The following is a 25,468-nucleotide window of genomic DNA, read 5'->3' as shown; positions in this document are numbered from 1 at the left end:
GCGACTAGTACTCGCCTGCATTCGCCCGTGAGACGCCGAAGCGATAGGTAGCGGTACACACTCGTCGGTACAAGTTCGTCGCGCCCTCGCGCACTCTGCCTTCTTCATCTCTTTCTCCGCCGCGTCGCTCACCCTCGTGCGATGTAAACACGGCCCGCGTTCGGCAGGTGGTCGCAGACTGCGGACGCGCGTGGTACGGTACCGTTCGTGCTGCGCGTCGCGGGAACGCGGAAGAATTTCTACGAGGGGACGGGTTCTCCCGTTTGGCAATTGACAGTGATCGGTGACAGTGCATGACATCCGTCGTTTGTTCGTCGCTCGCCCGCGCGATCGAGAGCGCAAAGTGTATTATTCTTTCTCTCTCGCTCCATCGGACGGTGCAGTGATCTCCCGTGCTCCAGCCACGGACAATCTGGGTTCACGAGTTCGATTTGAGTGTCGTCACATCGAGGAGAGGAAACTCCCTTCCTGGAACGCAATTCTTTTCCTTCACCGTCTGAGACAGCCCGGCGGCGACGAAAGTCAACCCACGTCGTGGGAAAAAGAGCAACGTCGCGGATTTATCGGTGAGTTGAGTCACTGATTTTACATTTTTCGAAGGATCGAGGATTGAGAGGGATCGGCCGACTGTTCGATATACGATATCGGAGCGAACTTCACGCGATAGAATCTAACCCTTTCGAATATTCACATTGAAGTATTCATACTCGGTTCTTATATTTAACACGTAATATATCTTAGATACTGTCGTTAGATACCATGAATTTCAAGGTTTGTTTTCTATTCCTGCACTAGATTGCACCAGAACTCTCTTTCTCGCTTTCGCCAATTATCGAACTTACATCTATCTCACCTTAAGTTTCAAAAGTGTACACTAGTGTTACTAGTTCAGCCATAGAAAACAGACTCTTAATTGCTAACAGATTCCAATTCGCAATTTTCAGTCTCTAATGTGATGTGAACTTTATTGCAATAACATTGCAAACGTTGAAGCAATGTTGCTACAAACTTTTGTGCTGTATTGACTGTCAGTTGTCTCGATTTCAGCAAAAAGTACCAAAGTGTCCCACTAAAAATGGGACATGACAAATTATGTAGAAAAATGAAGCAATAGAGAATATTAATGATTGCTTCAATCTTGTCAGCGTGTAATAAAATTATTTAACGTTAATCGTGAAAAAACTTGGTCTTATGGAATTTTGTCTCTCGATTAAAATTTCAATTCTAGTCTTTATCTTATGTCTTTATCAATTCTAGTCTTTGTCCATTTCTGTCATTGTCAATTAACTTCGGTCTCGGCTTAATTTAGTCTTTGTTCTTTTTTAACTTTTAGGACTAAAAAAAAAAGATAAAAGTTACTACATTGATAGAAACGGGCATTAGATTGAACAAAAATTTGGCAATAAAAGTGAAAATAATTAATAACGAGAATTTAAAATAAGATGCGATTTAATACTTGTCGTTAACTTTAGTGGCTGAAATTCAAAAGCACGTGTTGTTGTCATTATTATCAGATTATTTATTCCACATTTATTTAATATTCTCTCCAATAAAAGTCACTGCATTTCGATTCGAGACACGTTGGTACGTGGGTAGGCATATACGTTTCTAAATAACGAAAGGATTAAAAGCTTAAAGCTCGGAAATAAATTATGCGCGCGCTGGCGTGAATGCATGAGTAATGCGTATTGAAATAACACGATACACAATTAACATGCTATGCCACACGCGCGGCATTTACCCGGAATAATTTGAATAGACAAATTGTCGGTTATTCGAGTACGCGTCATAATATACTTCGCCGCAGTGATTTATTTTCGCAGCGGTGGACGCGCAAATTTTTATTACCGTCATAATATTAGCGCACATCAAAACGACAGGATCGGTAGACATTAATATTAATGTACAGCACGTTCCTCTATTTATATATGCAGCTATTTACAAACACGACTGTTATTCACAAACGTTTATGTCTCACGAATTTGTTGCTAATGTTGCTATCGATATTATTTTTCAAGAAAAGATTTGAATTTATTAAAGATAGCCTTAAAATATAATACTGTGAATTTGAAAATAATTTTATAAATAAAAATCATCTTGAAAAAAACATTGCACACTGAGAGCAAAATGTTTGATATCCGTGATTATAATTGTGTAAAATAATTTATAGTTGGCTTCATTTTTATAGTCGGAATCAACTATTATATTTTTTATACATAGAGAATTATAAATGTAATTAGAATAGAATAGAATAATTTATTCACTTCAGCACACATTTAGCCAAGAAGGAAACTTGTAAATATAAAGGCTTCATTGTAAATATAATTATTATTACTAACGTTACAGAATAATAACTATAAAACTAGAACTCTTATAATTATTTTATTGTAATCTTAAATATACTCTCACCAACATTTTCCTCTCAATGCAATCATCATGAATGAAAAGTGCTATTTTCATAGAAAAACGTTATATAGTTTTAATTACTGTATGATTACGTTCAGCAGACTATTTATTTTGCAACTGTTGGAACTTTTCTTCATTCTGATTGAATTACATTTTCAGATATCTAAAAGTACAATCCAATCATTAAGAAAACTTTAAACAGTTGCAAAATAAACACATTCCGTTGAACGCAGCCAATCAAAAGAGTTCCGATTTAATGCACGTTTTTTAAGAGATTAATCTTGGGGAAAATTAAATTTAGATTAGCATATTGAATGTTGCATCGAATCCTTCAATTTATAATTGCGAAAAATAGGTTGTGAGTCGTGAGTAATTTGGTTGAAAGAAAATTACGGCATTCGCACGTGCAATGCACGTGTAGGTTCCATGCCATGGCGAGCGGGCTGCACGTCCTATTTCCACTCGTACGTACCTTCCATATGTGTCGCACAGATGTCTACGTACATCCCACGTCACGGGTCCGCCACGATTACTTTTTGACTATCTCGCGTGACGTTAACCTGCTTTCGAAACATTTCTTATCACGATACGTTTTCATAGCAGTAGTCAGGTTAATATCCATCGGATATATTACTTTGCGTTATCGTTAAATTTATTTTTAAATAGATGTAGGTGGAACACATTCACTGGAAGATATTCTAAGAATGTGTGCCTCTTTTGTATTTCATTCAATAAAATTAGCTTGTTTTAATTATACGCGTAATAGACATAGACTGAGCGTATTCTCCTGATCTTACATTGTTAAGTTCATAATATTAAATTATTTTTAATTAAAAATCACAATTTGATTGAAAATCATTTGCAAGACGAACTCAAATTAACTTAAGGGTTTGGGTTACCATTATTCTTTTTCACATTTGTAAGCATCTGTGTTCCGTTAGAAAGAACGTATCGCATCTTCTAATTCGATACTTAAGAGAACGATATTATACAAACTATCACTATCTAAACTCTTTCTAAGCACTCTTTCTAAACTAATAATGATAATTTCATGTAAGAATGCGCAGACATCATTATATTTGAAAATATTTCACACGCTAAATAATTCGCTCTCATTTTAATCGCATCGCGAGCGCTTAATTATGGAATGATGAACCACCTTAAGTTTTTAATTATGACGTCGAAAAGGAAGAAGTTTGAGAAAACGAAAGAGAAAGACTGAAGAAGCGTAAAAAGTGAAAAAGGGGAAAGGAATGCAAAGTCCAGGCGATCCTCGCGATCCGTTGCCAAGTCATTGATCGTTCACGATGACTATAAATCCCGAAACGTGGATCGGCAAACCCATCGGAACCGCGTTTAGTTATGGCCGTGCTCGTTATACGCACTAAGTTCGCAATATGCATCTTGCACCAGCATCTGTAGATGCAGGCGTATGCATACACGACGATATCGCGTGCGAACGTCCGTGCGTGCGTGCGTGCGTGCGTGCGTGCGTGATTAAGGAATGCATCGAGAATTTTCATTGCGCGTGATCCGGATTTTTCATGGCCACGTCGGTAGCGTCGCCGCTTAGGTGAAAATTAATAGTTGTTTACCTATAATTCCCCGGGTGATCAACCTCTGCGAGAAGACGATTACTGCGTCCATACCGCGTTATGAGAATGCGCGCCTGATTATCGTGATTATTGTGATTTATGGGCCTTTAACGTGAGAAAGTCGCCACTTTTTGTGCTACGTTCTAAATTTTTGTTCATTTAGGCTAACGATCGGGTTTAACCCCGAAAAAGATGTTCGAACTGAAATGAGATACGCAAATTTAGAATTATTTTCATAGGTCCAATAAGATGTTTTTTTCGCTAGTAACTGCGGATTATTTCTTTTAGCAATATTATGGCGGCAAGATTGCTAGTTTGCCAAAAGTTTTCTTTGAAGAATTTCTTTGAACTTTTGAAACTTTTTTGTTTTCTTGCCTTATTGTAACTGGGAATCGAGAACGGAGAATGATTCTGTTTAAAATAGAATTACTCGACGATTTATATCGAATATGGTAGAATTATTTTGCAAAGCTGGTCAAGCTATTTCGTGTCTTTTTGTAGCTCTTTCACAGCGTGAAAGACAAGCGATCGCGATTATATTTTCAGGCAAAAAGAATAGTCGCACGGCGAGCAATATTTTCTTGAACGGAAAACAATGCCAGACGGAGATGAGCGCATCTTTCCGCTTGCAGCCAAATACAATACGCGATTTTTACGAGCACCGATCGGTGGAGATGTTACAGCTTTCGTGGGGTATAACTGAACGAGAAGTAAGTAGCCAGACGGACAGTTGAAAAGTTTCGCACGGCTGTATCCCCGTATGAGATTTTCTTCTGCGCGGCACACCTATAAACACCGCGCCGTATTCTGCTGCGACTTACTGCGTCTTTCGAAGTGTCGTTTCCTTCTCTTCGCCGCATTTTCTGTGAATTTTCCACTTTGCATTTATTTCCCCGCACGTACTCGCCGAGGTGGCGATAAATGAAATATTTTCGCTCCCCCTGTTCTACTAGTCAATTATCTTCCTCTGACAGATAGCCTGTTCAATCCTCCTAAGTTGATTGTGGATCTATTGAATCTTCTTTGTCAAAAATGTGAAACAATTTAATTTTCTGTTGAGAATATTTATGCAAATTTGGATTATTCTTATTTAAAGTCTTTGGAGTGAAATCGCACTCTAAAGAATAAAAATTATATCAATCTTGAAAAAGAGCGAGATTTCACTTTTTATGATGAGATTCACTCTAAAAGTTTACAGAGTACTTATTAAAATATACTTAGTATTCCTTTCTTTAAATGAATTTATGTCATTTTGAAAATTAATTAGTGCCTTTTAATTTTTTCTTAATTAAATTGAATAGGTCTTTCAAAGTGTCAGTAATGATATTACAGATTTTGGCGTCTGCTTATGGTTTTTGGGATAATTCGCGATAAATTTTGATACCTCATGAAATATTATTATACATCTCAATTCTCCGTAAAATCTTTTAAAACAAATTTAAAAATTTAAAAAATGTCGGAAAAAACTATCAATCGTCTATAGTCGAGGCAATAAGTTCTTTTATTCGGCTTTAGTCGAATCTAAAGACGCTCTAATAAGAATCTAGACTTGAGAAAGCCACTTTTAATTGATTCGTCATGAAGAAAAAGATAGAGCAGAAAGAGAAAGAAATAGTAAATGTAAACGTCCTTGCCTCTCTCGTCGATTTTGTTAAAATTATTATCCTGCAAATAAAATTGCGGTTCATGTTCAGATTATTCATTCTTATTAGAGGGTCTCTAGTCTCGAGTCGACCACGATTCGCCGATTATTTGGCGGAACCGTGCCGCGGAAACGATGCGCGGATCTGCGATCTCTGGTCGACAGAGTATGGAAAATGACCGCGGAAAGGTAGCCCCTCCGCATTGGTAGAACGTTAACGTGCCGTGACGTTGCCCCGTTAGAATACTCGGCGGCGGCCTACCATCGCATCCTACCATCCGTGCGCCGATCGTGAACTTTATTTGCACTCCTCCCGTCGTGCCGAATCCGCATCTCGCCCTCCGCATCTCTGTCGGTCGGTTGGCCGCACGATAGCCATCTTTTTCACGAAGTTACGGTACCTGCCGTGTTCTCGCGCCGAAATTCATCTCTTCCCCTCCTCCTTCCTTTCTCTTTCCCCCTCCCCCCCCCGAAAAAAATTCATTACTCGTACTCACGAGTGTCCTTTTTCACACCTCGCCTAATTTAACAGACGCGAGTTAACGCAGCATAACGTAGGACACGTCATGCGAAGGTGTTTCATCGGAATGCTACGAAATACATTTTTTTAGAAAAGCATAATAATCCAATTCCTTAAGTTAAGTAATATTTTGTTATTTTTAACTTTTATCAAAATTTAGATTAATCTGGTTAGTCAAAATAAACATTATTTACATTAACCTATGCACTTGATAAATAATAAACTAAATTTGAGTCGAATTTAATAGATACTATTAATAGATACATTTTTTCAATAGTTTAATTGCATTATTTAAGGACCGATTGTTCCATCTTTGGATAAACTATGTGGTAATTTATCTAATGGATAAACAAAAGAGTACAAGAGTAAGAGTGTAATAGAGTAAGAGAATTAGAGAGTCATCTGAAGTTTATCGATAGGTGGAACAACTCAGCCTTATTAGTCAAATTAACGACATATTAGGCAGAAGCAGTGACGACCTAGATGTGATTAACAATAACTTAAATTGGACATAATTTGACATTATGAATTTAACAGTAGGTGTTCTTTTTTATGTAGTGTACATACTACTGTCTTTTAATTACGCTTGTACTGTATCGTAATGAAGGAAAGAATTCGTATTTGTACATTAATCACCTTATCATGCCTTATTTATTCATCTTACGAAATTGTATAATTCTTCATTTTAGTCGAAAGCGATTTGATTATTCCTGATATTCAAAGTTTACGCATGCTTGAGAGGCATCATAAATCCAGATAGCGTGAATCAATATAATAAATCAATGGGTAATAAATTCGCGCTTCGTGAATTTACCGCGTTTATAAATATACCGGTTAACGTCAGAATTAATTGGAACCGTGAAGAAGAACGTAGCAATGTAGGTACGATTGTAGATTCGTGAACGACACGAAATGAATTCGTGGAGCCTCCTGAAATGCCGCATAGCAGTGCTGGAGAATGGCTTGGGGGGGGTTGAAAAGGTGAGGTGAAAATTGAATTGCGAATGAAACGTGTTGGAGAATATTTAGGAGAACTGGGACAATGACTACGGCACGCTGGAATTCTTGATAAACCGAACCTGAATGAATATCTGAATGGTAAATCAGTAAGGTATCAAGTGTGTGTATATGGTCGAATAAATGGCAACCTGTTGTGTCTTCATCATCCGACTTTTACGTATTAACGACGAGACCTGACTCTGGTTGTGTCAAGGAATTGATGGTGGCACGATTGACTTGCTTATTGTGCAAATTTACATGTCGCAATCTATCGACGTAACATTACTTTGATAAAAAATCTTACGTAACACTGTATGGTACTGATGGTATCAGTACATGAAATATAATAAATTTTATATTAATATTGATACATCTCGCTTCAAAAGTGCATGACTCTAATAAAAAAATTAAGTTTTCCGGAAAAAGGGAAAAGTATTTTTTAACTTGACAAAGTTATTAATTAATTAATGATATTGGCAAAAAGAATACATTCTTAGCATTATCAGTGTCATTTTTATCGCTTTTGTTTCACAATCTTCAAAAATCACCGTTTTTTAATTGTGTAACGGTTTTTTATAAAATAAGTTAGTTCACTTTTTTGATAACTGATAAGGAAATGTTTCTTTAATTTATTTCTGGTAGTAACTCGAAATCTTTTTTAATTGTATTATTTTTGAATAGAGCAATATATGGCAAAAAAGCCAAGACAAAGTTTCCGATAGGTTCTTTTATGAATAATTCATCGTGCATACACATTTAGGTACTATTATTTCAAAAATATTATTAATAGAAAGCTCAATGAAAAATATATCATCTATTAATATTGTAACGCGTGAGGGCTCAATTTATTTGCGTAATTAATTAATACGTGGCTATCAGGACGGGAGTAAGAGGTCAGAGTCTCATCCGAGTGGTTTGACTTCGCGTTCCAGCTCTCACCTTTTGGATTTTGTGGGTCAACCAGGTTTCAGGTTAACGATTATTGCGCCTGTTGCTTCCGAAAGGTGATCGATACCATCTCCATGAGATGGATAACTGAATTAAAATGAGATGAAAGCCATATATCTCTTTCTCCTCCTTTTCTCTTTTTAACATGTTGCCTGCTTTCGTTCTAAATAATTCGCGTGTGCCATTGATGAGCTTCGTCATAATATAGGTTTACTAAAAACGATAATATTAAAATTATGAAAACGAAATGATTTAATCGAAAACAGCTAGATACAGATCTGAAAATAATTGTGTTTGAATCATCAAAATAGTTATGTAACACGCTTAAATTAGTTGCTAGAATATCTAAACTTTTTGCAGCATTATCAGCAAACGTTCTATGTAATTATTTTAATGATTCAATAAAATTATTTTTAAATCTGTATTTAGCTAAATTTTTAGATACTATAATAAAACCGTTTTTTCCGTGAATGTTATATCCTGGAAAAACTAGTGCAATACTGATGTAATTGAACACAAATCGGTTTACATATTTTCAGTGTTAATAAATAGTTTAATCCTTTTAAAGTTATGAGGTTACCGTGACAATACTGTGAGAATATGTAATTAAAAGGGTTTATTAATTTACGTTAATGTAAAATGAAAAATGAAAAATAAAAATATACGTAAATTGATTTGCATTCAACTGCACTCAGTGTGCAATGTTGTAGTTTTTCCAGTAGAAAATGCTATATTAAAGGACTTAGTTTTTAATTATTAATAATTCTAAACTTGTGATTTGCATCCATTCAGCCGTTATAGCTACAGTAAATCAGTCCATATCGCATCTCCACGAATCTCCTCATCTCGTTTGGGTTGCCGGTAACCTTGGTACGCGGAAACGAGACCTTGGCGTGTGCAGACCGCCATAAACTCTTACCTAATGTTAAGGGGTCCGGGGAGATAAGGGCCGCGCGAATGGCGAGCGCGCGATATAGCGAGCCTCGTTCGTCGTGCTCAATGGCTCGAGACTTTCACGAGCATTCCTCAACCGACGAGTCCTCCGCTCGTTCTCTCTCCGCGAGAGAGCTCTTCTCGACTTGCCTCTTTTCTCTCTCTCTCTCTCTCTCTCTCTCTCTCTCTCTCTCTCTCTCTCTCTCTCTCCATCGCGTGGTTCCGTTCATCTTTCGAGCCGCGTTCTCCACCTGCCTCGCCCATCTTTGGCCGCCGCGCGTGTTCCTCACCGCGTGCATTTCTGCGGGGCAACGAAAGAACACGAGCAGCGTCGCGGAAGTCCCATTTAACCTCTCGAACTCTGATTTAGAAGCGCCCGACTCGCCTTCGAATGCTCATTTGAGATACACTGTCGGCAGCACCGATATACCATATACCCAATCGCGAAGACACACTTTCGAGTAAACGCCCGTTGATGACACTCTGGGTGCGACCGCACGTGTCTCGGAGAAATCCATAAGTTTTTAACTGTTTAGTCACAAGTATCACTTCAGAAGACATGGTTCGCGGTGTTGCAATTTGATGGCGTTTATTCCGTAACTTTGTACTTTCCATAATTCCATTCGTAGGACGTAAGTTCACACACACACACACACACACACACACACACACACACACACACACACACACACACACAAAAGTTGCTTTCCATTTACGTCAAAACTCAGATAATTCTCATGTGGGACGTCATAACGCAATTGAATGCACTTTCCTTTTCATTCTGACAAGTGAGATTGAACAGTGTTTTTGCCTACAATCTGAATAAACTCGAGACCGTGTGCTTTACTGAGTCTCGTAACTCTCATAAAAAGTAAGATTACAAACCTGTGTTACATGATAATATCATCAAAGTAAGCAAGTAGTGACATCATTACTTGAGTATAAAGTACTCGCATAGCTTTAGACTCAGAGTATGTTTCGTTTTCATACTCACACGCTGTAAGCAGTGAGTTCATTCTTGTTGTCTATCAAATATTCAACCAGAACAAATGATGCTTACGTGCAAAATATTCAATAGCATTTGTGCGGAAATGGAAAGCAACGATTGCACGTGTTAATAACCATCTCCCAAGTCTGCTCGAAACATCAATTCTGAATATTTATAAGTCGAGCAGAGGGTCACTTTTTTTTAAACGAGACTTCTTACTTTCTCTTACTAATGTGTACGCATTATTATGTGTGTTCACACACACACACACACACACACACACACACACACACACACACACACTCTCTCTCTCTCTCTCTCTCTCTCTCTCTCTCTCTCTCCTAATATACATATATAATTACCAAAGATGAAACTGGACATCGAGAGAAAAGTCGCACGTTTCACGGTTCTGTATCTCAGTTTATCTTTCCAATAAGTACCGACTGTTAACGCCTCGCTTTTTTAAGGCGGGCCAACGACTTCTGAAGACCGTAGGTCAGGAGAGATCGTAAATCTCTACCTTAACTGAGACGCGATCTCAGTAAACTTTCGCGAAACGTGCGGTGCCTAAAAATCGCGGCTAATATATTCTGTCCTAGAGAGCCTTGACTGGATTTTTTTCCAAAGTATTTGTAGCTACGCTGTGAATTCGTGTCAGCAATATGTTTAAACTGTTTGAGACATCTTAAGTTGTTTTAAAATTTCAAGGACAATTTTTTTGTACTACTTTAATTAAATTGAAAAGAGTAAATAAATTAAAAAAAAATTTTACATAATATTGTATTTTTAATATTTTTTAATATCCATGTATGTTTCAGATCAAAACATTTTTTAAATATTGATTTTTTGGAGAATTATTTGTTCAAATATTTATATACAATAATGTGTTTTTAACAATAATTCTTTAGATCCAATAAATGTTATTAGATCTAAAATATTATTGTTAAAAAACTTTGTTATAGATATTTGAATAAATAATTCCAAAAAAAATGTAAATTTTCAAAAGTATTTCCAAAATTTTTGTTTTAAATGTTTGTAACTTGTAAATTTAAATGCATTAAATATTACCATTTAAATATAATAATACTAAAAGTTAAAAAAAAATTAGAATTAGAATTAGAATTTTTTAATCAGTATATTTGGAGGTCCTCGACGATTGAAAACCATAAATTCATGTTTAAAACATTCATATTACTTGAATGAGCCAATATACCTGTAGTACATAATATTTACGTAGGAGAAAGTCGGACAAGGCGAGAAGGTATGATGATTTGATTTACGTAAATAAAAATGCCGATGTGTAACCAGCCGACTTCGTACATATTTGATCGCGAGGCGATGGAAAGGCGGATGTTAACAGGATCCATGCCGTGAGGGAAATTGCGCGACACGCGCTTCGCGCTCTCATACCACGTAAGAGGGTAAAACTCATTTCCCACCGCCCGCGTCAGTTCTTTCTTCCTCCTTTACATCGCATGGTTTCCCAATGGTCCGGGACCGAGCACGAGCGGTTATTCAAAACGAAATTACACGAGTAGTCCCTTTCGCCTTACGTATTCGTATTCGTATTCACTTCGCTAGAGAAATAATTTAAGGCGAGATTAGATCGCATACTTGTACGGCTAGACTTTAACATTGTTTCAAGAATTTATTTCTTCAAAAAATTTTTAATTCAGATTAATAAGTAGAAATATTTATTCTTCTATGTATATTTTGTGATATTTATATTTCAAGAAGAAAAACGATTTCAAGAAGAAAAACGATTTCAAGAAGAAAAACGATTTTAAGAAGATATATTTTTAAGCTATACTGAGAAAAAAAATGATTGCAGTTATTATAATTTAAATGTAATTTATAGTTATTTTTGGTGCCAATTACATATTTTTTTAGAACTGTAATATAAATATATTTATATTAGTATTAACATTGTTAATAATAACTGTAAAAATGAAGATTTTATCCTCTAAAATCTTTGGAATCTTGGGAATCTAACTCTAAAGAATAGTCTTACTTAAAAATTGGGTCACTCTTTTTCAACACTTATTGAACATTATCACTCTTTAAAATTAGATGTCACTTGAAAGATTTTAAAGAATAACCATAATTATTTTACCATATGATTACATAATCACAGATACATCAAATACTTTTCTCTCAGTATAAATAAAATTTTTTTGGACCTGCTAAAAATCGATACGAGTCGTCTCAAATTTGAGAATGACACGAACGCATGATCGCGGAATTTCCTAATGAAATAACACGCTGTTTACGATAACAGATCGTAAAATCCCGTGCGATGATGCACGTGGGAGCGAAGAAAGCCGGATATTTCTAAGGATTAATATTTGACGTATGTTTCGGTCGTTCGCGAGCGTTAAACACTGGCGCGAGGCTCGAACGGTTTCCATGCAATATTCATCGAACCCTGAATAGCGGTAGTGCCGTGTGTATTCCCGAGAAATGATTATCCTTTGAAAGGATCTGCATTCCAGCGGGCCCTTTTTTGCAAGGCTGGACATTATGGTCTCGATGCGGTTGCGTAACGCACGCACGCGCGTGCGAGCGGCCGCGTCCTTTTGGCCTCATCAACGTCGCAGACATTTCAGCTCCATTTCATTTCCGTTTGTTCCTCATGAATAGCGTTGAATTTCATTCAAAAGAAAAATAAAGTTCAACGTACAATAAAATCTTATTGGAACGAGAGAAGAGTTTATATAAAAGGTCTTTTGTTCGCGATATTTAAAGCAGGGGATATTTAAAGCAAAATTGATTTAAATTGACATCATAAAAGACTACCGTTTGTAATAATAAATTTTCTCTGCTGCAAAATATTCCGAGCGTACATTTCTTATTTCTTACATTTTTTTTAGTTATTAGGAAATTGTAATATTACATACTAGATATTATATACTACATGGAGAGAATGATTTTGCTGAGGTATCACATCTAAAAAATGTAACTAGATACAAATCTGAAAATAATTTACTTAGATTATTAAATTAATTATGTAGGATGCTCAAGCTGGCTGCTAGAAATGTCAAAATTCTTTGCAGCTTTGTTTGTCATGCTTGAATTTCTTACAATTATTTTAATAGACAGAAATTATTTTCAGGTCTCACCTTTCTACTTAAATTTGTAAGTATTCTAGCAAAAGAATTTTTTTCCGCATGGAAAGGATAATTTTGCTAGATTTAAAATTAGATACGGATCTGAAAATAATTTTGTCGGACTGTCAAAAATAATTACATAGGACACTCAAACTGGTTGCTAGAATGTCAAATTTTTGTAGCATTGCTTGAAATTCCAGTGTAATTATTTTGATGATCCATCAAAATTATTTTCGTATCTTTTACCTACCTAAATTTTTAGATATTTCAGCAGAATTATAAATTATGTGGTTAGTAATTCGTGTATTAAATGTCGTTAATTGTTTCAACCGGATAATTGATATGCTTCCGACATCACGCCGATGCGAATGTAATAACTTCACCCTGTCGTATGCGCGCATCGACTGTAAATTCAAGATCAGCGTATTTCAAGATTGCGTCTTCCTGCAATTATTCCAAACTCGTCACGTCCTATCAAGAATATAAGCGGCCGAAGAATCAGACGAGAACGTGCCGTTCCGTCCTCCCGATAGCGATTCAACTCAGCTATGTTTTATGGAAGAAATCGCGCCGAGCCAGGTTTACCGGTGATGCGTAACAGTTTTATTAATACGCTACGTAACGCACCGTCATTAATCCTGCGCAATTGAATGATTACTGGCGTACATTGTGCACATCGCAATTCACAACGCGGCTGCGACTCGTCGCGCCAATTTTTCGCTTCACAGAATTCGATCTCCTTTTTTATGAACCGGAAAATTGACGGCTCCGTATCGACTGTGTACACGACATTTTACATCATCACTAATTGTTTTTTTTTTTAGCTAGAATTTCAATTTAGATTATCTCGTAGTATCTTACAATTAGTATCTTGAAGTGGACACGTACTGACGTTTAGTTTCTTTTTTTAATGTGTCATTCGAAAGTTATTTTGAGGCCTAATCATTTTCTCTGATATATGTTTTACGAATAATTTTCTTCGTAAAGAATTTAATGCGGTAGTACTAGTTGGGTTATGTATTCTTCAGGTGTACGCATTCACGCAGAGTACATGTATATGTAGTAAAAATAAATGCATTACGCGCTGTCGCCGCGCCTACATTGATGCTGCGCCTTTTGCATCGACATTTATTCGCGATTATTTCACCGAATCGATCGGTACACAGGTACGATCGGCCGTGAAACAAGGAAGTCTCGAGGAAGCTGAATAAAAGGGCAATGTTATGGGCGAAGGAAAGAGGAAACGGTAGGCAAACGCGGAAAGGAAGACTCGGAGGGACTAATGGTGTAAGGGTCCTGGGTGTAAAGATACTTTCGTGAGCATTCGTCCGCGGATACATAGATGCAATCGCGCGGAAACGTGGCTTGTTGCGCGCCGCGCCGCGCCGCGCCGCGCCGAGCCGATCGCGGCGTAAAAATCTCTTCGGCCGCGCGGCAGAAATGATTATCGCTCCTGCGAGTCGAAGAAAACTTACGCGTGTATACAGGCGTAATTATATGTGCATATCCCGGCACGTAACACACAAGCTGAAACGGCCCGTGAGCGCTACGAGCAAATAGCTGCGAGAAAGAGGAGGTGAAGAAGGGAGAACAGAGCGCATCCGCATGCATGCGTGCCTAACCCGCGCGAGTGTTCGCGCTCTGAGCTCTGAGCTCTCGGTAATTATTTTCTCTTTACGCAGCAATTATTCGAGAAATTGTGTTATAACTTTATCCGCCTTCGCGTTATTAAAAATTATGATTTTTCTTCGTTTACATGCCATCAATAAAGTGCTGCATTGAAGTGCTGCCGTATTGTATTATAAGCGCAGCGTGGGCCGCGAGTTTCCGCTGACAATAGATTCATGTAAGAAAGTTCTAAGCAGGTGTTCATAGTCCGTTCTTATTACAAGGCCGTCTTAAGTAATGTCTTAAGACGCTAATACAACCTGTGGTTAGTATTCATAATTTGTTCTCATTTCAAGATCGATTTTAAGCAATGCTTTAAAATGCTAGTATGACTCTGTGCCCAATATTCATAGTCGGTTCTTATATTTAAGATATCTTAAAGTCTTAAGTTTTAAGATGTCATAAATCAATCACAAAGTTCATATTAGCATCTTAATCTACATTACTTAAGATGATCTTGAAATAAGAACGGACTGTGTGTGAATATTGGCCTGTGATTGATTTATGACTGGCATCTTAAGACTATACTCAAGACGATCTTAAATATAAGAATCGATAAATATCAGCCTGTGATTGGTTTATGATATCTCAAGACTTTTTTTATTTAAGGTAGTCTTGAATGTAAGAACCGACTATTAGTATATTCATAGTCGGTTCTTATTTTAAAATCATCTTAAGAGTAAGTAATGTCTTAATATACAGCTCTCTAATTGGTTCATCTTATTAAGACGTATTCTATGAATACCGGTCCTAATTTTTCAAACTTCGATTCCATCTTCTTTTTATATCTGCAAGAAAAGGATGGTTTTGCTGAAATGCATATCTAAAAATTTAGCTAGATACAGATCTGAATCTGAAAATCATTTCGTTGGACCTAACCATAAAAATAATTATATAGGATACTCAAACTGATTGCTAGAATGTCAAACCTTTTTGCAGCATTGCTCAACATGCTTGAGATTTCTGATGCGTAATTACTTTGATGATCAAACAAAATTATTTTTAAATCTGTATTTATAGCTAAATTTTGGAATACTTGAGCAAAATCATTTTTTCCGTATACCGAACGAAACGTAGCATCGTCCAGGTGATTCATTTCTTCAAGTACGGTCGCTATGCGGAACAGTTCCGTTTTACGGTGTCCATAAATATGCGAGATACGTTCACAAATTATACACAACGAGGCGTTCTCGCGCACAAAGGTAGAAAGTGAAGTGCTTCACGTGTACGTGCGGCACTGTGTTCTCTATCAGATCTCCTCTATACCGTAAGCAAAGACGTTGCGCACGTAGCCGCCGTGTACGACGCCTATTGTGCCTCCGGGCTCGGGGCGATCGTACGTAATGTGTTTTGGTCGGATCCTAATCTCGACGATGGCTCCTTTCGTATGGCTCTTGCGCCATATAAAACGCACACGCTCTCCAGCAACACGCGCTCCACGTGTCCGGCATAGCTGATTAGTCTGATTACCGTCGCGGCGCGATGGTATACTCGTACACGTTCGACGTATTTCTTACCTCCCTTCGCCACACTACCGCTCCATTACCGCTCTTTTGTTCTCCTCTCATCCCGCGACGTGTATATAATACGTGGTATATGGGAATGTGTGTCAGCGAAAGTAATCATGACATGAGCAACGAGCCAAAAACCACGGCCCAGGACCATCTGGCCACAGAATCATCTGTGAAATTACGCCTTCGATTCTACCATCGAAAGTCTAATCGATGATAGCAATCACGGATTATAATAGCACGTGACCTTCTATACACCCGTAGTCTTGCGATCTACAAGTAACATATTTAATGAAGCTAATCTTCAATCGAGAAACACAGCTCTTAGATTGTAGCGAAGAAAATGTGAATCTTCTCGAAAGTATCTAATAGTTTGACTGCGTAAAAATGACGATTGGAAAAGAAGAAATTGCTCTTTCTCTCCCCTGTCTCTAGCAACGATAGTGATAGTAATAAGAGGGAGGAACATAAATGGTCATCACTCTTACTTTAGATAATTCAGGTATAGTTGAGTTTTACCTGATCGATTTTAGCTTATTTTACGGTTCTCGGTGTAAGAAAAGATATAAGGAAAGGAGGAAATTATTTGCCACCAATTTGTTCCCCGCTCTCACTTTTCCCAATCACATTGCACTCGCTAAAACGAGAGAGAGAGTTAGACTTTAGCAATTGCGATCAATTTTAGAGTCTATTTTACGCAAGCGAAGGAAGAGGAAGAGAGGACAACATAGGAGAGCATAGGGGAGGAAGAGTTATTCTCTCCGATCTATAGATCGACGCGTCGACGAAGAACGTGGCCGGAGGGTTCGTACACCACTTTAAATCGACGAAGCGAGAACGAGAGATGGGATGGGAGGAAGAACGGTGGCTAGGCGGTGCCCAGGTACCTCTCGATCTCATACCATGGACTCTCTCTCGCGCGCGCGAGCCACCATCGGCTCCTCGTTCTGCGTAGTCCATCGAGATATCCGAGCCTATAAGTGATCTTAATGATCGCCGCTGGCTATAAAGTCCGAGATTCCTCCGCACCAGCAGTGGATTCCACACCTCGCGCACTCCTAACGTTACGTATAACGTAGCCCGGCGCGCAACATCGCTGCACATGCACCGTTTGTACAGTGACTCCGTAATGACATCTTACCGATTTGTATAAGCAATCGGGAACGTATTAAGCTCATTCGATTTCGTGCGCTTAAATTCGTGGTAGATTTTCAAATACGAAATGCGAGATAATATTTAGATTTATGGCTCTCCCGGAGTTAAGGAACGCACACGCAGGGATAAATTGATTACTCCAATTATATTGAGATGGTGATGGATTACTTGTAATTATGACTGTAGACACTGGTATATGTGCCTGAGGTTCCGGTTGTATCTGTAATGACTGTTAATGATATCTTATCCTATTTACAATCGATTGACCCGGGGAATCGAACGAGCTCGAGATAAGCTCGTTCAATTGCTATTGTTACATCTGTAATAGATTTAACATTGAGATACAAGATAATAGATCTAACTTAATAGATTTCGTAGAATTCAGACATGTATCAATGAGGATAATTTAATTACTCCAATAATATTGAAATGACAGAGATAGTCGTAAACACCGGTATTTAAATCTGAATAGGTGTATGTGTCTCACAGCCAATGAGAAATATTTCTCTTCAAGAAATACATTGGAAGCTAAAAGACGCCTGTTCTAATTCATTGTCAGTCTGGAAGATTAGTAAGGTACAATGTAACGCATATTCCGTGACGAAACAGCTTCCTACATTACACCTGGCGACTCTATTGTACACTTGCATAATGATTCCTACTGGTATCTTACTGATTTACAATCTATAGATCTTCTTCATGCAGCTCCAGATAAGCTCGTCCAATCTTGTATGTTACTATTGTTAGAGATTGATTGCGTTTATTTTTTATTTCAAGTTCAATTCTCTAGATCGAATCTCAATGGTTCAGACTTTGTTGAATACATCATCGAACGGCATTATGTTATAATAAGATAGAAGACAAATTGATGCACATAAATTTATCTCGCACTATTATAAAATCAAATTGCCAGCATAAATTTCATATTATGATAAAATATATTGTTTTATTGTGTCATCTATTCTTTTCTATTCTTTAATTTTTAAAAAAAATTCGTACGTATGACCTGAATTTAACATATCGATATTTCATAATTTTATTTAATAAGCCGTTATAATAATAATAGAGACATCGATTCGGATGGAACAAATTATTCTATAATATATATTTTATTCTGAACTTTTCTCGAAAGCTAAAACTTTCGAAACAATGCGCAGATATCCTCTTTTCTGCTGTTTTTCCGTATGAAATTCCTCGCGATAACCACATTAGTCGGAAAAAGCGGAAACGCGTTTCTTCCTCGATGAACAAACTCGCCGCTCGTCGACTCGACGAGGTGACTCGCGCGAAATTATCGCGAGCATCGTGCGTAACGCGAATTGCCAAGAGTCTCTCTCTTTCTCTCTCTCTCTCTCTCTCTCTCTTGTTGCTGGCCAATCTCTCGATCAATCTCTCGGTAGTTTTCTCGTGCAACGCGATTTCTTATTTTCTCGCGAATGCTTTTCGGGGTTTGCCCGTGTGCCGATTGGCTTTGCCTTTCACACGAAAATCGGGACCGGTTCTCCACGTTGCCGTCGTTGTCGTCGTCGTCGTCTTCCTTAAGTACGTGATTTTGATTGCGCCTCGAACAGTGGTTACGAGTGCTCGATCCATTCTCTTTTTCTTTTTCTCTTGTTCCTATATTGCAGGTTTTCTCGCGCCATTCGCGATATGCGTCGGACCCCGGGCCGAGCGAAAGTGAGCCGCGTTCTTTCAACAGATGCCGATGTTATTACAGAGTATTGATACATTCGTACTGACGCTTTAACCTTTCGAGGTGTAAGATTGCGATAGTATACGATTGAATACTTCGGTTGTTCCACAAGATACTGTTTCCATCATTCATGTCACTCTTTGACAACACGAGACATATTGCTTTTAGTTATAGAGATATTAAGTTAAAATGGAAAGCGTAAATACACGTGAAATATAACTGAAATAATAATAAACGTTTGGAACGAAATTATCCAAATATTTCCAGGCGAAAAGAGCATTCTCATAAATCATTGAATTACATTTATCTGTGGCATTATCGTTATTTGCGCGTCCTACATGAGAAATAACGTTACGCAAGAGAAATTACATCTAATATAGTATTATAGTAGACATACCAGCAGCGTCTAGTATTTCAAATGGGCTCTCTTCATTCATGGGCACTTTCATTAAAAAGAGTCATTGCATTAAATTAATACTATACTCATCGTAATGGGAATTAATAACTCACCCATAAGCATGGCTCAGCTTTTACAATAATGCATCATAATTGCATTTTACTTCTTTTTTTTCTTTACATTTTAAGTTTGACGTGAGTCTTCAAAATTTGTTACTGATCGCTGATCTTTGATCTTTGACAATTCGCGTGAAACTCAAAATGGAAATAAACATAAAAATGAAAAAAAACAGCCTGAAAATATAATATTACGTCATTTTTTACAAGCATTTTTTACAGCTGATGTGATATACGTTTAATTAGCAATGAAGTTGTAAAAAAAAAAAAAAGAAAGAAATCTATCAGAGGAAATGTAACCTACTTTGCGTGGCGGTTCAAAAGCAGGAATAGCTTCGAAGCATTAAATCGCGTTTGTTTGATACCTATACTATTGTTTGCTCGTCCTATATAAGGAACAACGTTACGCAAGAGAGATTACACCTAATATCGCAATTACAATAGAGGCGTACTTGCGCGCCGACGATTACGATCGTTCACATCGCACAACGCGCGGCTATGAGCGGCGCCGATTGCTCGACTCGCCGCCACGTCGCTCGTATACTTCGCACAGGTCCTCTCGTGCCATTCGGAATGCGCCGCCGACATGCGGAGGTCGTGCCGAACGAACAAAGCGAAAGTGAGTGCTCCCCCGATGCGTGAGCGATCGCACGCAAAACGCCGCTCGATGTTGCTAAACACGTCTAAAGACTAAAGATTGAGGTAGAGGAGGACATGTAGGGAGGGTTCAGCGAAAGAAATTAATAAGTGTATTATTATTTTATTGTTAATTAATCTAAATAATTACATTTTTGTGGTCAACATTTTTAATACATTGTTCGATTTGAAAGAAATTGGAATTCAACAATTTGACATTTATATAGTATTCATATAATTTTGTACTTCAATCTTTTTTATACTATTATTAAGAATTTCTACATTAAAGTATTGTAAATTATATAAGACGTTACTAGTTCATATTTTTTTTTACTATATTAAATTTATTATATTAAATGCTAAGCAAATTATATCGTAATTACAAAGTATTTGTAACAACAGTTACAAAGACAGTTTAAATTTTCTTTCAATAATTTCATGCCAGTCTCATCTTTGTCCATGTTTTCCCTTCAGACACTGCTTTGAAATTCCAACTCGTCAATAAAGCTAAAGCTCCTACCGTCTCGTTTCTCGCATCTTGAAAGAGGGAAGGGAGATACAGAGTACACACTTCCATGCGGATATATTCACACATACGTATGTATGTATTCGAAACAGGAACGCTAACTGGAGTGTACACACGCGTCGTCGGCTCGTGAGCGATAAGCCGAGGAAAACGAAAGTGAGGTGGGTCGGGCTGAATTGTATCGAATCCGTGAGACCGTATCCTTGGCCTGTGATCAGACCGCCTCGGTATTCCGGCAGTACCGCTAATTATACAGTCAAGAAAGGTATTTAATTCACCGCGTCGGACTCGAGGGTCTTTTCATTCGACGCATTCTAAAATTTATTAACGACGGTGCGTACATTACTGTCCCTTATTTCCTGAAATCTCGTGTACAACTCATACTGAATAAGCTGCGGAGATTTCAACGCGGTAAGTTCGATGCCGGAGGTTTCAACGCTTTGGAAGTTGTATAGCAACTTCAATGTCGACATCTCAATGTATATCTATGTCATTTTTCATACATATTAATTTGTATTTATATTTCCTGGTATTCCTATATTAGGATATTTTTATAAATAAAATAAGAGTAAGTAAAATAATATCGCTGTTAGAAATTTCTTAATGGTTTTTAAGTCACATGTAACGGAAACTTGTGTAGTCAAACAGGTAACTGAAAAGTAATGAATGATTTAACTGAAAAGTAATGAATGATTTAACTGGTTGAACAGGTAACTGAAAAGTAATTAATGATTTAACTAAAAACTAAGTTAGTAGTCTTAAGTATCATGACCGTGATTAAATTTTCACATTAAATTTCATGATATTTTTAACAATGTAATAACTAAAAATCGAAAAAAGAAGGATATTGATTAAAAACAAATGGATGTTAACATTCATTATTTTATTATTTATTTTTTGCTATATTTTTCTTATTTTTCTTCATTAATTTATGAAGAAGATGCCTTATATTTTTTTATATTAATCGAAAAATCTTCAATACAAATAAATGAAGAAGACTCATATTTGATCAACGCAGCTGTCTAATAATATTTTTGCATGAATCTTACAACAGTTACAATTTCTAATTCAAGTAAATTACGCGTCGATTATTTGTTGATCTTGCATAATCCTAAATTAAAACTAGAGTAATAACAGTAACATAAACAAAATAAAATAGTAGTTAAACATGCTCTAATTAATATACTACGTAGACTTAAAAATGAGTATCCGCTGCGGGATTGTATCTTCCTTGAATAACCTGTATATCTGTTATACACCTGAACCTGGTCGTAGTATGTCGAACAGAGAGGCACCGTTATCGCTTACGATACGTTCTTGTAGCACGAATAGCAGTTGTCCGCTCCTCGATCCTTTCTGGGATACTGACGGCGCACCAAATTGCATATCTGTACGTAAAACTTACCTTAAAGATGCGGAACACGTTCATCTTTATGAGCAGCTTTGCCGTCCCATTAGAATAACAATAATAATAACTCGCTTATTAAGCCTCTTCGGAAAACAGACAATTGTCTGCTATTAACCTCAAGATGCCTAACCTGGAGAATTGTGAGGGTTCCATTAACATACTTACGTATGTTTCCAGACTTTGAAAAATACTATTCTCTTTTTGCATCACAGTTTATATTTCAAATAAAAATATTAAAATTCAAACAAATTGGCAGTGACTATGTAAATTAAGTTATAAAAATGTATAAGTAAAAATCTACAAGTTAAAAAAATTATAATAAGTGAAAATATCGCGTATATACTTGTATATAGTCTCTTTCTGCATTGTTCTAGTCGTGATCCAAGTCACGTTTATCGAAAGAGTCTCGAAAAACTCGCAGATCATATAATGAGAACGCACGCACGCGTCTTACTTCCGTACAGGAAAAACGCTCTAGATGCATTAGAATACGATCGTGAGGGAAGGGGGAGAAGTGGACAATATGCGCTGGTCATACTGATCGATCTGGAGAAATTCGCAGTGCCATTTTATCCCGGAAACATGCAACCGCGGTACCGTTTTGCGCGACTAACCGGACAAGTGTACCGATCGACGTGAGTTGCAGCAAAGAAAATTCAAGTATCTCCATCGAAATATGTGTACGTTAATTAATGAGACATTGACCACTGAATAAATTAAGATAGTCGTAAATGTGAGGGATAAAATGAAGAGAATATAAAATTATGGTAATAATTTTCTAATAAAGTTTTTCAACACGTCCTAATTAGTTTCTGACATGCAACAAATTTCAAGTATATATATATATATATATATATATATATATATATATATATATATTCGCACTTGTCAATATCTTTACATATACAGTAATTTTGCCGTTAATGTTATGACATAGGATATAATTTATCGGGAGAATGTCATTTGATATTATCTTGGTGACAGAGCGGTTATTTTTCTGTGGTACACACAAATGATTTTTCTATGCAGAATTTGTGCATACTTAGATAATAATAATAATGTATAATTCTTATAATGTTTGCACTTTCTTTTGCTTTCTCTTGTTTTTGAAGTACAGTGTTCATTTGAGAATGTTAAAGTTAATTTATATTTCCATGAAAAAAAGAACGTTATATTCTTTTGATACGATATATGTTTAAAATCATACCGGAAAAAGAGACTTGATAGCAATTGTTACTTTTCTCTCTGTTATCGAAAATGTTAGTTTACCGATCGCTTGGCGAAAAGAGATACACACAGAAAAATATCATTATATTGCCAAAAAAAATGATTACTAAATTAATGTTCCTCTTTTTACATAACTAAACGTAACTTTTATTTTAACAGAAAATATTTTCTTGTTAATCTTGAAATATACTTATTACAAATTCGAGAAAAAACTCATTATTATGTATTCAAAATAAAAATGTATTTTCTTTTGAAGACTATTACAAAATTGATCGAAGAAGTTTTAATTTAAAACTTTACGTAAGTACATCGAATTAATTTTAATTTAATAATTTTGATTGAAGTATTAAACTTGCCAGGAAGAATTCAGAATATATTTTAAATAAATTCGACGCTTGTGATGAATTTATAATAGACTTACGAATATATGAATTTTTGAAATACGTGAAACAAGTTATTCCTTGCATATATTTATTACTTGCATACAGTAAATATTTTTCTGTGTGTAGTGATGGGTCGTTTGGATGAAACGACGAACGGTCAAGTGCGCGCGGTAGAAACGTCGTTAATTATACTGGATAATAAAAATGAGACTTCCTGTCAGGACCGGGCATAAAACATCGCTTACCGACATTGTTACACAATTTACGACGAGAAAGCCGAAGACGCCTTGCCATAGGGGATTTTCACTTTAATTTCGCCACCGCGAGGAGGAGTCGTCCCGTAACGATCAGAGGCGTAATGCCAGGCGAGGGGCAAGAATGGCCAAGTATTCACCTGCCGGACTAATCTGTAATTTTATACTCTTCTATTATTAACGTAAAAATAAAAATCAAGACAAACATAAATTATCTTGATTACACGGACAATAGTGCGGGGAAATCCGAGACATCTCGTATAAAAAAAAACATGTTAAATTATTATTATATTACTTAAGGAATACGTCACGTGATAGAGTCGATGAACTGTATAGGAAAAAATGGATTTTATTAATTAAAGCAGCACTTTTCCATCTTTCCTTCTTTCTTACCATGTCAAGATTTGTTCTTGGTTCCACGTGAGGATCATTTTTCTCTCGCACGAATTAATGTACTTTCAAGCAGGGCGCGAGATGCGACGAAACGGCGCATCGCGACTGACGGATCGCTAATTCGCGCCCTCGTCCGCGTGAACAAGCTTTCGCTCGGGTTCAGGTTTTAATTAACGAGCCGTGCTCTCACGGCAGATCCAGCAACTTCCTTGAGAACGATTCGCGGCATTGTCGACGGCGTGTTCGCCGTGTGTTTACTCTTCCCTTTCCTGTAGCCCGGCATCAACCGTGTAACACCTTCGGCGCGATCGCGAACGAGGAGCCACGAAGGTAGAGCACGATGATCTAACCGCGATACCACAAAGAGTGTAAGCACCTTGCAAGTCGAGAAGGATAATATCGTATTATCGACACTGTGCTTCCTTTACAGCAAGAATTTTTGACAGCATCTGTCGAAAAAAACAATTAAAGGGCTTGCAATAGCAGATTAACTTACGTTTTATAACAAATGGAGTAAATAAATTCTACTGCACTACTGAAAAATGTACTAAATTTTAATAAATACTTGTTTGAATAGTAGTAACTAAATATTTACTAAATGTATAACATATAGGTACATTTTTCGATATATTTATTTTGTATAGAACTATTAATTTTATTTAAGTAATCATTTTTGTATTAGTAAATATTTATTTATTGTAAATAAATGTTTAGTCAGTACTATTTAAATAAATATTAAAAATTAATAAATTTTTTTAGTATAAAATTAAAGTAATGGAATAACTGTAGCTTAGCCCACTATTACAGCGAGCCTTTAATTATTAAATTATTTTTTCGTGACGAATATAAAATTCGGAAAATACTACCGTAGAGAAATTGTCGAGACTACAATATTATCATATTTTGTAAAAATGAAATAAATTCTAAGGTTAAAGTGATGGATTAACTTCAGAGTTCATTTAC

At 36.7% G+C, this 25,468-nt stretch overlaps 1 protein-coding gene across 5 annotated transcripts in view; it reads left to right on the top strand.

The window, feature by feature from the left end:
* The window catches only part of LOC105144933 (uncharacterized), a 90,776-nt gene continuing 65,308 nt past the window's right edge, over positions 1 to 25,468 (top strand). For 2 of the 5 annotated variants that reach the window (XR_015548104.1, XR_015548103.1), the window contains exon 1: positions 1 to 566. The gene's annotated coding sequence lies outside the window, so the exon portion shown is untranslated. The remainder of the gene's footprint in view (positions 567 to 25,468) is intronic. The other 3 variants (XM_087415522.1, XM_087415521.1, XM_087415523.1) reach the window with 2 other exon arrangements.

The sequence above is a fragment of the Acromyrmex echinatior genome, chromosome 18 (assembly GCF_024713525.1).
Source record: "Acromyrmex echinatior isolate Ae372 chromosome 18, ASM2471352v2, whole genome shotgun sequence".
Taxonomy (NCBI): domain Eukaryota; kingdom Metazoa; phylum Arthropoda; class Insecta; order Hymenoptera; family Formicidae; genus Acromyrmex; species Acromyrmex echinatior.
Note: the sequence above shows the minus strand (reverse complement) of the source record. Positions and strands in the feature narration are given on the sequence as shown.